General features: G+C 40.9%; 1 non-coding gene across 1 annotated transcript; it reads left to right on the top strand.

The window, feature by feature from the left end:
- The first annotated feature begins 6,954 nt into the window (after window positions 1-6,954).
- Window positions 6,955-7,074, top strand: LOC138141105 (5S ribosomal RNA). Its single transcript, XR_011162994.1, has one exon. It is a non-coding gene; the product is annotated as a 5S ribosomal RNA (ribosomal RNA).
- The last annotated feature ends 4,391 nt before the right edge of the window (window positions 7,075-11,465 follow it).

The following is an 11,465-nucleotide window of genomic DNA, read 5'->3' as shown; positions in this document are numbered from 1 at the left end:
GTGGGAGGCGAGAACCTGTTTCCGCCGGTCAATTTTAAAATTAATAAATTTTCCCTGGATACGTATTCGACTTATCCGGTACGAGTTATTTTTAAATTAACTTAATGGCCCGTTGCTCTTGTTCTTTTTACATTGAATATGCGATGTTTTGGCATCGTTAGCAATAGTACAATACTCACGCATTTTTAATCTAAAATTAACAAAACTTGAATGGATCGGGATTATCACACTTCTGAATTGAAGTTTTCATTCGTTTAAAATATAATTGATAGTAATACGTAATGCGGATTGCCTAAACGTTGCTTCCATCACGTCAACATCACACATTCACGTTCGCCCGTAGAAATGGCGTGATGCACACGAAATCGATCCAAAAAGGCTCATAATATTTGTGTCACGCGAATCTACGTCGAAAACTAGAAAAAAAAAAAATTCAATTCGAATTTCAATAATCGAAACGATGCGTCGTCGATACTAAACGTAGGTAGTAACTAAAGTGTGATCGGGTGCGATAAAAGTGTCCGTCAATAATCATCATCCGACAATCATTTAATAGACGAACGCTAATTTTTGGCACTCACTCGGACGACAGAACCAGTCCAGACGGAAACCGGGGCGCGGGTGGGTGGGTGGTTGTATGTCCGTGAATCTGTCCGGCGCGCGTCAACATTTCAGTTATCGTCGCGAGAGTTAAAACGAAAGGTGGTTAGTGTGAAAGTGACGTTTTTTCGTGGAGACACGTTACGAAGGGTGAGTACCTAATATAATATAAAACCAACCGAAAACCCACAATAGTGCCCCGGTTTATTATCGTGAATAGGTGTTTGGTAAATATTTTCTGTATTCCAACTAGCAAGTCTTTTATCAAAAAACTCCGGCAACATGGCTATTGTGGTATTGTTGATACCACCTAACTGAAGAACTTAGTTAATAACTAAGTCGACGATTTTATCGGGAAATTGAACGGAGAAACAAAAATAGCTCTTAGCGACAGTTGCCTGAAGTCGCAAATAACGGCGATTGACGAAATCACGTTTTTTTTATTTTAATTCCAATGAACAATACACAGGGTCACAATTATCTGTTATGTATTCTATAATGTTTTGCAAAGTAAATAATGTGAGTTGTCATGCGTAATATTAATTAGCTAAGTAATTTTTGCAAGTATTTTATGTCAGATATGCAATGTATAATAACGTAATGTTGCAAAGTATTTTAATTTTTATGCTAGGTAGAGATAATAACTCGACAATAACTCTTCTCTAATGAAAAAAAAAATAGAAAATGATTTAGGAACATAAAAAATCTCATTAAAACAGGAACAATTGAAATTAAAATAAACATAACATTCTGTACTAAAGTACAGTTTTGTTCACTCCTTTTTTCAAAGTCTTCTGTCCTCTCATTTGCACATACTGCTATTCCAAAACAGTGAAATTGTCTGTTTCAGGGAATCCTTAACGTTCCTTGCTAATGTCAACAACGTTTTCGATGAAACAAAGAGTCGGAAAAATGTCGGCTCATTGTATTCAATAACATACGCGACTACAAAACCATCTGTATCATTTGTAGGAATCGCGGTTTTTTCGATGAGAATTCGTTCTAATTTTTTCTTTCTTAAAAAAGCTAAGTAATTTTAATTTCACTAAAGATGAACATTTAGGCTATATGCTGGGTAATGCAAATCCATCAACCATCAACTAGGTTGTTCAGCAGATGTACGATTGTTTATTTGATTTCTTCTTCCGAAGAGTTGTATTCTGGCAAAATAGAAATTTATTCATAACATAACCTCAATCAACTAAATTATTTCGAATACAATAACCACATAACTACAAGTTGGATAGGCATGGGTGCAAAATACCGATAATGCATGAAACCTAATAATAATAATAATGACATAATAAAAGTTAATTAAAAATCGCTGTTTCACGTCTTTTTCTTTTTTGTTCGAGAGTTTTTGTGGTTCTGAAAAGAACCGTTTATAAATGTGTCGAAAACGAAAAACATCTATTTCGAACTGGTGTACTTGGTGACGGCTTTGGTACCTTCGGAGACGGCGTGCTTGGCCAACTCACCGGGCAACAACAGACGCACGGCAGTTTGAATTTCTCTGCTGGTGATCGTCGAACGTTTGTTGTAGTGTGCCAGACGGGAAGCTTCAGCGGCGATACGTTCGAAGATGTCGTTCACGAAACTGTTCATTATGCTCATAGCCTTACTAGAGATACCGGTGTCGGGATGGACTTGTTTCAACACCTTGTAGATGTAGATGGCATAGCTCTCCTTCCTCCTGCGCTTCTTTTTTTTGTCGCTCTTGGAAATGTTCTTCTGAGCTTTCCCGGCCTTCTTGGCTGCCTTACCACTTGTCTTCGGCGGCATTTTTCAATTCAATTCGATTCAACAAACTCGCGAACTGCTCTGACTCGTGTGCGTGCGTTAACTTTGCACCACCACCTTTCTGATAGGTAGTGTGTTCACCAGAACCCCACCTGAAAACGGGCTCCCACCAATCGTCACGTCCTATTCTCCTATCACGGAGGCTATAAATTCGAAGCACAGCTACCAGCTTTTACAATCGACGAGTCCCGTCCGTCAGTTTTATTACTTCTCGTGGTGTCTAACGAACGAACTTAAAATGTCAGGTCGCGGTAAAGGAGGTAAAGTGAAGGGAAAAGCGAAATCCCGTTCGAGCCGTGCCGGTCTCCAGTTTCCGGTGGGTAGGATACATCGTCTTCTCAGAAAAGGAAATTACGCGGAACGCGTCGGTGCAGGAGCTCCCGTCTATTTGGCCGCCGTCATGGAGTACTTAGCCGCCGAAGTTCTAGAATTGGCAGGAAACGCTGCCCGTGACAACAAGAAGACACGTATTATACCGCGTCATCTGCAGCTGGCCATCAGAAACGACGAGGAATTGAACAAACTCCTGTCCGGAGTTACGATCGCCCAAGGCGGTGTCTTACCCAACATTCAGGCCGTACTTTTACCCAAAAAAAACCGAGAAGAAACCTTAAACGAACGATCGATCCATCTCCGTGGCGAAAACTCAAAATATCGGCCCTTCTCAGGGCCACTATAGCTTTTTTTTTTCGTAAAATGACCGATGCATCTTTTCTTTTTGTATTATTATCATTTACGACTGCAATGCCAAAAGGAAAGCAAGGGGTGTTTACGATCTTGGTACATTTATCAGGTAGGTCAGTTAGTAATAATTGTCCGTTGTTTCTCGAAAGAACATCATGTTTCTTTTTTTCCTCTTATTTTTATTTTGTGGTTCTGAAAAGAACCGATTTTGTATTTCGTATTTTATTCTGGTTTTCTCGAACGGTGAAGAGCGCCAGGAAATTAACCTCCGAAACCGTAGAGGGTGCGTCCTTGACGTTTCAAAGCGTAGACGACGTCCATCGCTGTCACGGTTTTACGTTTGGCGTGTTCCGTGTAGGTGACGGCATCTCGGATGACATTTTCCAAGAACACTTTCAGGACTCCGCGAGTTTCTTCGTAGATCAAACCGGAAATACGTTTCACGCCGCCACGACGAGCCAATCTTCTGATAGCGGGTTTCGTGATGCCCTGGTTGTTGTCACGCAGGACTTTGCGATGACGCTTCGCTCCTCCTTTTCCCAATCCTTTGCCTCCTTTACCGCGACCGGTCATCTTTTCAGATTATTTCAACTGACACAAAATACCTGCACACCTCGTCCCTAGGAAGTCAACTACCGCAAAATTTCAACTAACGGAGCCTTATATAGATTCAACGGTTCACCATCGACCAATCGACGAAGTCAGCCGTTGACTTTGTTCACGTATAAAAGTACAATTTAATATGGCGGAATTTTTAGTACCCGTTTACCTTTCGACGCGTGCACGTCTAACGATCGTCAGAGTCGATTTTAATAATTGTCAGTTTTGTTTTTCATTCGTTTCATTCGAAATGGCCAGGACCAAGCAGACCGCACGCAAGTCCACCGGAGGAAAAGCCCCCAGGAAACAACTGGCTACCAAAGCGGCCAGGAAAAGCGCTCCCGCCACTGGCGGCGTCAAGAAGCCCCACCGTTACAGACCTGGTACCGTGGCTCTGCGTGAGATCCGTCGTTACCAGAAAAGTACCGAGTTGCTCATCCGCAAGCTTCCCTTTCAACGTTTGGTGAGGGAGATCGCTCAGGATTTCAAAACCGATTTGCGCTTCCAAAGCTCCGCCGTGATGGCCCTCCAGGAAGCGAGCGAAGCTTACTTGGTCGGTCTGTTCGAGGACACGAATTTGTGCGCCATCCACGCCAAACGTGTAACCATCATGCCAAAGGACATCCAACTTGCCAGACGTATTCGGGGTGAACGCGCTTAAATTTTTCCACATCGTGTTTCGGAAGAACAACACGAAACACGAATTTTATAACAAAAAAATCGGTTCTTTTCAGAACCTCAAACTTTACAGGCAAAAAAAAAAATATATCGCCCTTCAACCGGAAATGAATAAAATAAAAATGTCAATAATCGGTCGGTCCTCTCGATTCGGGTTGGGTTGCGGTCGTTCGTAAAATTTTATTGCATCCTGTCATCACCTACCTGCCAGCTGATGCTATCTATTTTATTTGGTTTCGCCGTAAGGATAGTTTTATTTCTTTTTTCGTCGTAGATTATCGTGTGGCCCTGAAAAGGGCCATTTGTGCGTGCCCCGTTGCCGGTAGTACGATGATGACGTCGGAACGAGGCACAGCCGAACGAACATGAGTCGAGTATCCATCCACGTTTCTCACTTTTTCCTCTTCGGCGAAGCGGCCTTTTTCACCTTGACAGGAATGGCTTTGGCTGTCTTGGGTTTGGGTGCTTTGGGTTTTTTAGTCGGACCAGCCTTGTTAGATTTCTTCGCTTTGGAAGGCGATCGGGGTTTCGGGGCGGCTCTAGTTTTCTTTTCTGCCGAGGAGGCGGCCGATTTCTTGGCTTTCGCTGCGGCGGCGGAGGCAGCGACGGCGCTCTTCTTTTCGGCAGCAGTCTTCTTCGCTTTGGGGGAGGCTTGTTTTTTGGCTGTCTTCGAGGAAGCCTTGTCGGAAGTCGTCGCGACGGCGGTACGTTTGGCGGATGATTTTTTCGTCTTGGATGCGGCGGACGAAGCGGGTTTCCTCTTGTCGGAGGCGGAGGCGACTTTGGCACCACCGGAGGTGGACGAGGCGAGCTTGAACGAACCCGACGCGCCCTTACCTTTCGTCTGAACCAGAGATCCCGACGCCACGGCGCCTTTCAGATATTTCTTGATGAAAGGGGCGACCTTTTCGGCGTCGACTTTGTAATTTGCGGCGACGAACTTCTTGATGGCCTGAAGAGACGATCCTCCGCGTTCCTTGAGTCCCTTGATGGCGTTGTTTACCATCTCGGATGTCGGAGGATGGGACGGTTTCGCCCTGGGATTTTTCGCTTTTTTCTCTTTCTTCGCGTGGGATTGAGGGGTGGCAGCGGAACCGGTGGTGACCGATGATGCTGTTTGATTTTCGACGTCGGCCATCTTTCACGTTAAAACGTTAAAAGTTAATAATAATTATTGAAAAAACACTTGCTCACACACGTACACTTCGAGCACCTCGTGAACGAGAATTGAACAAAAAAATTTTCTAAGTCTTTATAAAATAGTCGCCACTGCGGACGGAAGACTGAACGCGCACCGCGTCCGCCGTCGAAGAAATCAGGCCTCGGAATCGTTGCCCGCGTGATGGCATCGTCCTCTTTCCTCGATCACCATCGCCACCGTGTGATCAAGCTGGCCGAACTCGGTTTCCGAAGTTTCCCTGGAGATAGCGAAGTTCGTCTCGGAACGTCGGTGGGTTTCGAATCAGGTACACGCCCCTCCAACCACCAGCCCTAAATCCGGGTCGTCACGGTTTCGATTCGGGACCGACGGTTTACGTCGGCGGTGCGGGGTAGACGCGTCGATTCCGGGAATCCATATTTCGTTCGCCGAAATATTGGTCCATCTCTTCCCGGAATACCGCGCCACCTTCTCGATTTTACGACATCTTCGCGTCGCCAAACGCTTCCGAAACGGTCGAAGCACAGAAAGGACCTGGTGTTCGAACCGAGGCAATTCCGACAACAGGATGCCGCGAACCGCCTCTCCGACGTTCAGGTCGATCGTTTTCGGCGGAAGTTGAAACGGGACGAGTCGACGACGGGTCCCGTTGCCGTCCGGACCCTTCGGGACGGCCGAAAGTCCGTCGAGAGGATCATCCGAAAGGAGACGGTCTTCATCGTCCGACCGATGCCGCACCTACGAGTTTTCCGATATTTTCTTCGACGGATCTTCAGGTTTTCTTCCTTTCTTCCGTCTTTCTCTCTTCGTAATTTCGTGTCCGACCTGCGTCGTCCGAAGTCGGGGTGAAGATCGAAGAAAAAACGCCAAAAATAACAACTCGTCAGCCACGCACACCGCGTTCGAATGTCTAACGGTCCAACTTGGATTTTCGAAGATCGCCGAATCCGAGGGACGATAAATAATAATAATAATAATAATAATGGTAATAAATAATAATGTTAATAATAATAATAATGATATGATGATTATAACGATAATTATTATAGATAGGTAAATAGAAACACAGGTCTCCTCTCGAAAATCGGAACTTCCTGATATTACTTACATATTTCGGTCGATCCAAATGTGGGAATCTCGTCGTCGTCGGAGCAAGCAGCGCGGTAGGTGGGGTGAAATTCTGGATTTTCCACCGCCGCCGGCGGTCGAAAAATGTGCGACGCGGGAGATCGCCAGTCCGTCTAGTAGTCTCTCTTGTCGTTAGAGCGTGACGTGGTGGTTGTTGTGGGATTTCCCGTTAGTTCGGTCCGACGTCGGTCGTCAGAGGGTAAGTGCATACGGAAACGAAACGCATCGCGTTTTGATGTTCATATTCGTGCATCGGAATGTTAAAAGCAATATATTTTACACCAACGATCACACCTAAACACCACGGCAACGGCCATACCACGTTGAAAAGCACCGGTTCTCGTCCGATCACCGAAGTTAAGCAACGTCGGGCGCGGTCAGTACTTGGATGGGTGACCGCTTGGGAACACCGCGTGCCGTTGCCCCCCAACACTTTTTGTTTTTTTTTTGAAATCCATAGCAACCACCGAACCGATTTGTTTTTCGTGCAGGTATTCGGAAACATGCACAGACCCGTATAATGTAGATTCATAGCTTTAAGTACTAGATAATTAAGAAAACAATTTTTTTTGTCGATTAATTGTAAACAATTGCAGAATAAAAACTCGTCAAACGGTAAAGGTTGTCGTTCGATCACCGAAGGTAAGCCACGCGGGCAGCGGTCAGCACTTGGACGGGTGACCGGTTCATTATATTCCTTCCGTGAGTTTAACAAAGATAACATATGCAAATGTCGTAAGTGCGACGAGGAAGACGGCGATCTTTTAATGTAAAAAAAATATATATTAGGTTACGCGTACATGCCACTTTGACTGCTGCTTTATTTTTTTGGTTTTTAAATAATTAGAGATCTGAATTCAACATATCAGTTCTATGTTATAATGGACAGACAATGTTGTATTCTTGGCCCCTAACACGTTAAGACCAACATAAAAACTAGAATAACTTACCATTCGTTAAACGTTAAACAATTTCGAACCACGTTTTTTTGAGCTCGAACAAACTCATAACACAACACTCATTTATTAGTCACTGGACCATTGTAAAACGAGAAGAGAGAAAAACCATGCGAAACTATTTTTAAAACGAAGAGAATAAAGGTTTTAAATGGTAGGGCTGTATGACAGACTTGTCAATTATCGTGGGGGGTACGGCTGAGATTTATGACGAAATCGAGCGGCGCCGGCGGTCGGTCACTTTCACGAAAGAGGTCTAAACACGGGTCGTTTACGATACCCTCTGGTTACTAGAAAAGTTCTAGACAGATGTTTGTCGGCTTTTCGAGGTATTTATTTGTGAGTCCAAAGACTCAATGGAGTAATATCGGACTGAAATTCCAAGATTTTGCTGTGTAATCCAAAAAACTATGTTCCTCGTAACATTTAACGATGTGTTAATTCAACTATTATTTTAATTTTTCGTATACGTATTTATACTAAAAAGTACAGCGCTTCCAACAGTGAATTGTGAATTGAAAATGTTTCAAAGAAAGATCGATAGTTTTGAAAAAAATTACATATTAATAAATTTAGATAGATTTAGAAGTATACATTGCACTTACTTTTCAAAATTATTGTACTTCTGATTTGGTTGAAATAACATAATATGTAGCAGTCATAGTCTTGTGTACATTGCAGTCGCGGCTGGTGTTGGGTAAAACCTTTATTTTTTAGGGGGTCATTACCCAAATGACCTCATGGACCAGCCGTTCCTGTTAGGTTTTATATATCAAATTGATTCGTCTGTCTTTTTCATCATGCCTTCGAAAAGCGAGCTCCTGTTTCGCCAAAGTAACTGTGACGTCAATTAAATACGATAAAATTCGGGTTTTTCCGAACTTATTGTGAGTGAGAGCAGTGAGAGCATCTTCTTTTCGTATCCCACCTCCACCCGGCGGCAGTAGTTGCAGTGCTTATCAACATAATTACCGGCGTCTCGCCTCCACATTTTGACTTTTTTGTGTTTTATGTGTTCTCTAAGTCCAAAATTTTTAAATTTTTAAAAAGAGATTGCGGTACTATTCCTGTTGCTGAAATTATAATAATATATTTATTAATTTTTGTATTATATGTCTGTGTTATATTGTGTGAATTTGGAACAGCTATATCTAAAAGATATGCTTGCTTTTGTTGTTTATTTAAAATAATAATGTCTGGTCTGTTATGCTGAATGTGAATGTCAGTTAAAACTGTGCGATCAAAATATAATTTGTAATTGTCATTTTCTAAACAACTTTCTGGTTTATAAATGTAATGTGGTTGTGTATCCTTTAATAAATTGAATTTAACTGCTAAATTCATGTGTATAATTTTTGCGAATATATCATGACGTTTTTTATATTCGCTGTGAGCCAAAACGGTGCAAGATCTTGTATTGCAAATATAAAACCCTCAGCTCTTTAAAATATCTCCCATGTAAAGACTTTTGTTTTATATTTGCTATAGTGTCATATCACGAGCTCTATTGAGAAAATAATTTTTTAGTGAAGCAATTTGATTGTGTTGTAGAATTTCTAGATTTTGAAAAAACCCCTACCACCATTTTCGCGTGGTAAATTAAATCTTTCAACAGCAGATTTGGGGTGATGTTTACAAAATTTTGTAAAGAGAACTCTAGTTTGAATATTTATATTCTTTAAATTAGTTTTGGACCATTTTATAACACCAAAAGAATAGATTTAATTTGATTTGATTGATTAATACCTAAATATTTATAAAATTCTCCTTTATTTAAATTTTTAATGATTTCTCCTTCTTTAGTTATATATTCTAAATTTTCGTAATGACCACGACATATTGATTGATTTTCAGTTATTGTTAAGTTTTATGTCATCCATATAAAGAAGGTGATTTAATTTTAATATTAATTTTATAAATTTTAAGAATTTTAATTAACCATGAATGTGGTACTGAATCATAGGCTTTTTTGTAGTCTATGAATTGTTGTTGCATTATTTTCCAAACGTTTGAGACTTAAAATATTCGTCAAATGTTCTTCTTTTTTTAAATCAGAATACCCTGACAAATCCGAACATTTTGTTTTGCGGTAGATAAAAGTAAACATGGGCCAAGACAGAATATTAATATTCGGTGTGGAATTTTCCTGCGTTCTTGTTCATTTCTATCGAAGTGCTCACGAAAAGTTGTGAATATCAACACTTTGTAATTGTCGTAGTGAAAAATAAAAAAGATAGCTATGGGGCACAACTTATTTCGCACTTCATTAGAAAAGTAACAGTATTAAAATAAAAAAATATTTTCTAAATTCGAACGTTAGGTTCTATCCTGACCAGCCGCCAATTAGTGGTATTATTTTATTTTTTGCTGTTTTCCACAATAGTTATTTTTATATTAAATCATTGATTCAAAAAATTGAAATTAAAAATTCAAATTTTTGAAGGAACTCTGAAGTTTCAATGCAGTGACCATGTTGCTAGGTAACTAATAAAAAACAGTGCGTGAAATGAAAAACAGAAATAGTCGTATGCGTTTTGTATGGTTTCTATGGTTTCGATCTTACTAACAATGCAATGAAAATGACCCACTTCAGGCACAGATAACTATGCGTGAATTTCAATTTTTTGAATCAATTATATAAAAACAAAATTGATTTGGCGGCCGCTACACAAAAGTGGTGGGAGGCGAGAACCTGTTTCCGCCGGTCAATTTTAAAATTAATAAATTTTCCCTGGATACGTATTCGACTTATCCGGTACGAGTTATTTTTAAATTAACTTAATGGCCCGTTGCTCTTGTTCTTTTTACATTGAATATGCGATGTTTTGGCATCGTTAGCAATAGTACAATACTCACGCATTTTTAATCTAAAATTAACAAAACTTGAATGGATCGGGATTATCACACTTCTGAATTGAAGTTTTCATTCGTTTAAAATATAATTGATAGTAATACGTAATGCGGATTGCCTAAACGTTGCTTCCATCACGTCAACATCACACATTCACGTTCGCCCGTAGAAATGGCGTGATGCACACGAAATCGATCCAAAAAGGCTCATAATATTTGTGTCACGCGAATCTACGTCGAAAACTAGAAAAAAAAAAAAATTCAATTCGAATTTCAATAATCGAAACGATGCGTCGTCGATACTAAACGTAGGTAGTAACTAAAGTGTGATCGGGTGCGATAAAAGTGTCCGTCAATAATCATCATCCGACAATCATTTTAATAGACGAACGCTAATTTTTGGCACTCACTCGGACGACAGAACCAGTCCAGACGGAAACCGGGGCGCGGGTGGGTGGGTGGTTGTATGTCCGTGAATCTGTCCGGCCGCGCGTCAACATTTCAGTTATCGTCGCGAGAGTTAAAACGAAAGGTGGTTAGTGTGAAAGTGACGTTTTTTCGTGGAGACACGTTACGAAGGGTGAGTACCTAATATAATATAAAACCAACCGAAAACCCACAATAGTGCCCCGGTTTATTATCGTGAATAGGTGTTTGGTAAATATTTTCTGTATTCCAACTAGCAAGTCTTTTATCAAAAAACTCGGCAACATGGCTATTGTGGTATTGTTGATACCACCTAACTGAAGAACTTAGTTAATAACTAAGTCGACGATTTTATCGGGAAATTGAACGGAGAAACAAAAATAGCTCTTAGCGACAGTTGCCTGAAGTCGCAAATAACGGCGATTGACGAAATCACGTTTTTTTTATTTTAATTCCAATAAACAATACACAGGGTCACAATTATCTGTTATGTATTCTATAATGTTTTGCAAAGTAAATAATGTGAGTTGTCATGCGTAATATTAATTAGCTAAGTAATTTTTGCAAGTATTTTATGTCAGATA

The sequence above is a fragment of the Tenebrio molitor genome, unplaced genomic scaffold (assembly GCF_963966145.1).
Source record: "Tenebrio molitor unplaced genomic scaffold, icTenMoli1.1 SCAFFOLD_914, whole genome shotgun sequence".
NCBI classification, from domain to species: domain Eukaryota; kingdom Metazoa; phylum Arthropoda; class Insecta; order Coleoptera; family Tenebrionidae; genus Tenebrio; species Tenebrio molitor.
Note: the sequence above shows the minus strand (reverse complement) of the source record. Positions and strands in the feature narration are given on the sequence as shown.